General features: G+C 32.1%; 1 pseudogene; it reads left to right on the top strand.

The window, feature by feature from the left end:
- The first annotated feature begins 3,963 nt into the window (after positions 1-3,963).
- On the top strand, positions 3,964-5,438 carry LOC109793955 (uncharacterized; annotated as a pseudogene).
- The last annotated feature ends 1,404 nt before the right edge of the window (positions 5,439-6,842 follow it).

Consider the following 6,842-nt stretch of genomic DNA (forward strand, 5'->3'; position numbering starts at 1 on the left):
GTTCTTGAATTGAAACGGATCGTTCCAAGACTCCTAAAAAGGCTTAAAATTGTAGGTTGGAACGGGCCGTTCTAGACCAGAACGGGCCGTTCCAAACCAATCAAAGGGCCTAAAATTTGTACCACGGAACGGGTCGTTCTGATTTCAGAACAGACCTTTCTGGTTCCCGGAACGGGCCATTCTAGGGTGCAAAAATAATACATAACGTTCAGATCCGGAATGGGCCATTCCGAATCTAGAACGGGCCATTCCGGCCCACGTCTAATGCCTATAAATAGAAATCTCGGCCACAGTTTTGAGGACCCCGAAAATTTCGTCCAGGACTCCTTAGAGCTCGAAATTTTTCTCTCTCTCTCTCCTATTGTATTTCTTGAGTATTGTGAGACAATTGTAGTGTGAAAGGTTGCCACAAAGCACCTATATTTTCCATATTTAAAGATCTAACAAAGCTTGCCACGAGGTATTTCACTTAATCTTCTTCTCTTTCTTTTACTTCTTATTTTTTTGTTATAACAAAAGCAATTATGTAGACGTTTTAGGGTCAACCGTGTAATTTAAATTTCAAGCATGTAAATAGTAATTCATAAAGGGGATCTAATATTTAATTTATTATTTCTTATCACATTAATTTCATCATAGGGTACCGATTGAGGGCGTTGTAGGGGTGCTTAATACCTTCCCTACTCGTAACCGACTCCCGAACCCAATTCTGGTTATCAAGGCCATTATTGGACTTTAAAAACCTTTTCTTTTTCCAATGTTTTGAGTAAAACATTGGTGGCGACTCCACAGAACCTATTTTCAAAACCATTAATTAAGGATTAGTTTGGTGTCCGGGCATTCCTTAATTGATGAGATCTTTAAAAGGATGTCTAAACCATTAGTTGCGAGATCGAAAATTTTTTGGTTACGACATGAATCTGAAAACTTTATAAATAACTTTCACACTTTGAAACTTAAGAAGTGAGATGAACTGAAAACAAAAGAGAAAAAAATTGATATTGTGAAGTCTTTGTGACCTTCTTGGAGTGTTTTCTTTGTGAAACCAAGAAGAGAAACATTTTGTGAAATGCTTTGAAAGAGTTCATCATCATCACTACATTCTTGGGAGAAACAAATTAAGATTTGTTTGGAATTCACAATCTAATTTGTTCAACTTTCAGGTGAATTCGTTCATTTAATTCTTTGTGTAATGTGTAAGGGAAATCTTAAGTAGGTGTCTCTAGTGGTAAGGAATTCTTGTAGTGGGTTTCTACAAGAAGTGCTTTCTTGGGGGTAAGAAAGTGGTTATTTTGAATGTAGCAGTATATGCATATGTGGTATGCTTGTAAAACTTCTTCATTGAGATAGTAGAACAAATCTTGATTAGGTTATGATTGAGGACTAGATATAGATCACATGTGAAGCGGCTGAACCAACATAAAATACTTGTGCATTATTTTCTCACCCTTATCTCTTACATTGAGCAAAATCTTAATTGAGTGATAAAAAGGCTAATATCTTGATTAATATGTTTGTATGCTTAACCTTGCTTTAAACTGAATCAAAGTATTGCATATTAGTTGTTCTTAAAACTGGACTTAATCAAGATTAATCAAGAAAGCATATAGGACTCATTCCCATTAGCAAGTCTTTCAAGAAACTTCTTGAAAATTTAGATTAGAAAAGTTTAAGTTGAAATAAAGATCCTTAAAACTCTGATAAATGTTTTAAGTGTCATAGAATCTAATTCACCCCCTTCTTGGATTGAGCCATTCTTTTCTAACAACAATCTCTTTGATAAGTATTGAAGCTTTATTGCTGCCACAGAAATTCCTACCTCAATCTAGGAGGCCATGAAAATTGAAAATTGGACTCAAGCCATGAAAGAAGAGATGAATGCATTAGAAAGAAATTCAACCTGGGAGATTATTGATAAGCCAAGAGACGAGAAGGCTGTAAGGTGTAGATGGATATTCATAGTTAAACATAAGGCAGATGGGACAATAGAAAGATATAAAGCTAGGTTGGTGGCAAAGAGCTACACCCAAATTTATGGGATTGACTATGAGAAGACATTTGCCCTAGTGGCAAAGATGAATATAGTTTGAGTTGTTGTCGCTTTGGCTACTCATTTTGGTTTGGACTTACACCAATTGGATGTGAAGAATGTCTTTCTTCATGAAGATCTGGAAGAGGAAGATTCCCCAGATTTTGAAGTGTATAATGAAAGAAGCAAGGTATGCCTTCTAAAGAAAGCATTATATGATCTTAAGCAATCTCCTAGACCATGGTTTGAAAGATTTACAAAAGTAATGGTTTCCTCGGGATATAGACAAAGCCAAGGAGATCATAGTTTATTTATAAAGCATTCTCCTACAGGTAAACTCACTCTACTACTTGCCTATGTGGATGATATGATTATTGCAGGATATGATGAAACAGAAAAATTGGCATTAAAAGAAAAATTGGCAGCCCAATTTGAAATGAAAGACTTGGGCAAACCCAAGTACTTTCTTGGAATAGAGGTTGCTCACTTCAAGAATGGAATTTTCATCTCCCAAAGGAAATATGTACTTGATCTCCTCAAAGAAATAGGAAAGTTGGGATGTAGAACTTCATCAATTCCTATAGAATAGAATCATAGAATTGGAAGTGAAGAAAGTACTCCTGTAGAGAAGGCCCAATATCAGAGATTGGTAGGAAAATTGATTTATCTATCACACACAAGAACAAACATTGCTTATGCAATTAGTGTAGTGAGTCAGTTTATGCATGATCCAAGAGAGGGACACATGCAAGCAATTGACAAAATTATCTAGTACTTGAAGTCAAGTCCAGGAAAGGGGCTATTATTCAAAAGGGAAGACACGTTGGCTATGAAAATATATACTGATGTTGACTATGCAGGTTCTATCACTGATAGAAAATCTACTTCTAGGTATTGTATGTTTCTTGGAGATAGTCTGGTAACGTGGAGGAGAAAAAAGCAAGATAGAGTATCTTGTTCTAGTGCAGAAGCTAAATTTCGAGCCCTTGCTTAAGGAATGTGTGAAGAACTCTGGATGAAAATCATTTTGAATGACCTTAAAGTCAAGGTGGACAACCCCGTGCAACTATACTGTGACAATAAGTTTGCCATGAGCATTGCCCATAATCTAGTATAACATGACAGGAACAAACACATTGAGATTGACAGACACTTCATCAAAGATAATCTAGACAGAGGTTTTGTGATTACAACTCATGTTCCTACAGAACTTCAAATAGCATATATTTTTACAAAAGGGCTCTCTTAGGGTAGATTTCAAGATCTTGTAGGCAAGTTGAGAATGATTGATATCCATTTACCAACTTGAGGGGGAGTGTTGTAATTAGAGAAAAATCTTCCTAATTAGAAAAAATAATCGTAGAATCTTCTATTTATTTTTCAGCATATTGTTTTTATTTCCTTATTTTGAAAGATTAGATTGTTACAAATAGGTGTAATGAGAATGTAATAGGTATGAATGAAAATAATAAAATCATTCTCTTTTTCAAGTCAAGTTTTCCATATGAAAGAACAACTCTTCAGTCCTTATAGTATGTGAAAATCTCTCAATATCTCACACTTCCTTGGTGCTTTTTATGGGTTGACTTGACAACACTGGATTCTTGTGATGTGTGGTTCACAATGGATGCTGAGTTCATAGGGTCATTACAATGGAAGGATGACAAGTTGACAATACAAAGCTTGATAACGACAAAACTCCATGCTACAACCAAGCTTCAATTGGTTTACACAAAACACACAATGGTGAGGGTTTGAGCCTGGTAAAATGTTGCATTTTCTTTGGCTTCATAAACAGCGCATACATAGGTAAGCATAAATACCGTCATTGTGGATCAAAAATTACATTTTCTTTCAAACTTTCTATTTCTTATTGACTTGTGTTTATGTCAATTGGCACGACTTTACCAATTCTACCTAAGCTTATCTAGAAAATGACTATGACAGTGAATTGGTTGCCTGTACTTGGAATTGTAAACCGTTGGAATTTATGGTATGACTCAACAGTTTGATAACAATTTAACACATGTAGTCTTTAAAAACAGTGATACTTATATATGACATCCTTCTATCAGGTTTGGTTCCCATATATGATTATGTTGGGGATTATAATCTGTTTCTATTTTGATTACTGGCTCTTTTTAAACGAAAGGTTTATTCCTTGTGTACTCTGCAATACTACTTGCACCAATTATATGACCTTATAACAATTTTCGTTACCCTAATTATTTTGTTAGCAGCTATTGTTTTTCATTATAGCAATAAGATATGATTTCTTTACATGCAAATTGCGAAGGAGTTGTCATAGATTGACAGCCTGCTGGACATGCTTTTCATTTATTGATTAACTCATTCACAACATCTAAGTTATCTTATTTTGAAATTTGTATTTTGCTCAAGAGATGTGCTCTCATTCTTTTGCTCACTTGTATTAAGCTTTGCTATTGACTCTATGCCAGGGGTTAATCTAAAGGAGATTAATTACAAATGAAAAAATCAGTAACAATATGTGCTTGTACCTGGATTGGAACCCTTCAGCCTCATCCATCACAGTAGGACTTTCTGATGGCTGTGTGTCTATTGTTTCTCTTCTTGAATCAAAGCTGGAAATTCAAGAAGAGTGGAAGGCACACGATTTTGGTATATACTGGCTCTGATGATTGTAAGTTTAGTTGTTGGGATTTGCGAGATAGACCTCTCAATGAGGCATTTCACAGCTCTAAAAGTCCACAAAATGGGTGTTTGTTGCATTGAGAAGAGTCCACATGACCCAAATATCTTGTTAACGGGAAGCTATGATGAATTCCTAAGGGTATGAGATTTAAGTTCAATCTGAAAACCTGTTAATAAGTCTTCAATTAATTTAGGTGGAGGAGTTTGGAGAGTTAAGCACCATCCCTTCATTCCAGGCCTGGTCTTGGCTGCTTGAAGTATTGGAAACTTACAAGAAGCATGATTCTCTTGCTTATGGAGAAGCAAATCACATTGATGGGAAAACCAAACCACTTGTGGCCACTTGCACATTCTATGACAAACTTGTCCGGGTGTGGAGGCCAGGTAATGATATTGTCTTGTAGATTGATAGCCTAGTTAGAAATGTAATGCATTGTTCTTATTTTTTTTATGGATCATGGTTGCATTATATGACCCTTTCACTTGCAATTAATCGTTTTTACTCACTCATTCACAGCTTGAAGGATGAGCTAACGTGTCACTCTTTCATTATGGTAGTTGATTGATCTTGATTTAATGGTTACAGACAGAAAAAGAAAAGTAGAACAACCTATACAACTACAAGTTTATATTTACACATTATGTTTTTGTTGTTAGTATACCACTTTTTGTACAATAATTATAAGGGGTATATCATGTGAGAATTTTTATTACTATGGAAAATAAGAGCAATAAATATAAATTATTAGTTCATATTGGAATGGTTAAGGTTAAAAGATAAATGTACATGATTTTTATTATACTTTATGAAATTATAACTATGTATTTAAACATTGTTGCACAAACATTTTGGTTATAATTTTTTTAAAAAAAGAATTTAAGTTAATTCAAATGTACACCAACTTTTTTTTATTAAAAAGATGTCATCTTAAATATTTTATTAAAATAGTCATTGTTATACAATAGTGGAATATATGATTAGCCTTATATTACAAGGTGTTATATAATTGATAGATAATTTTTTCTCTTAAACATGTGGTTAGGGATTTGATATCTAATTGATATGTATGAAAAACATATTCATACGAAGAGAACAATTTATTAAATGAATTTTAGTATCTTAATGAATTAGTCTTTAGCTTTTGATTAGGAGATACTTTGGTTTAGTTTTTTTTTAAATACTTTATTTAGGTAATTTAATTGAAAATTTAAAATTTAAAATTCTTAATTTGGATAGGATAATATAATATTCAATATATGTAAAATTTATTTTAAATAAATTTTTTGAAATTTTAAATTTTACTGAAAATAAACATTACTCAATTTTAAATATTTAGTAACTAAAAATATAAATGCTTACATTCGTATCTAATTTAAATATTGAAGATGGGATAAAAAAATAGAGTTTAAAAAATAATGAAGAGTGAAAAAAATAAAACTTAAAAAATAATAAAGATAAGCGAAAAAAACATAACAATAGTTAGAGAGAGATAAAATAGCATAAGAAAATGAGTAGAAAAAGAGAGGTGAATGAAGATAATTTTTAAAATAAAATTTATTAAAAAGAAAGAATAAATCGAATGGGTATCTAGGATTTTTTTTTTTTTTTGAAAAAAGAAAATATTGGGAGGCATATTTATCAAAGCTAGGTGTATACATCGTTTGTCCTTTTCGATTTATAGAAAAAATAAAGTAGAAGTCAAATGATTTTTTATTTGTTTTATAGATTTTGTTTCAAATGACTTTTGATTTTGTTTTATAGATTTTTTTTCTTCATATATATCATCCACAAAATATTCTAAAAGTGAACGAAAGACGGAGCGTGACTTTCGTTGATGAATTTTATAGATTTTTTAAGTAAATACATTAGTTCTTAGTATACAAATTAAATTTATTTAAAATCAATTGTCTTACACGATGGAATAATGAATCGATAACTATAAAAAATATTATATAAAATTAATTTAATTTAGATAAATTTATTTTAATGATAACAAAAGTATATAAAAGTGTGTCTATATATATATATATCCAGTAATAGATCTAGAAATTTTAGATAGTGGGGCAATATTTTTTTTTTGTGAGGTGAGTGGGGCAATACTTATTTATATATTTGTAGTATTAAAAATTTTACATATAT

The sequence above is a fragment of the Cajanus cajan genome, chromosome 8 (assembly GCF_000230855.2).
Source record: "Cajanus cajan strain Asha chromosome 8, NIPB_CcT2T_4, whole genome shotgun sequence".
Lineage (NCBI taxonomy): Eukaryota > Viridiplantae > Streptophyta > Magnoliopsida > Fabales > Fabaceae > Cajanus > Cajanus cajan.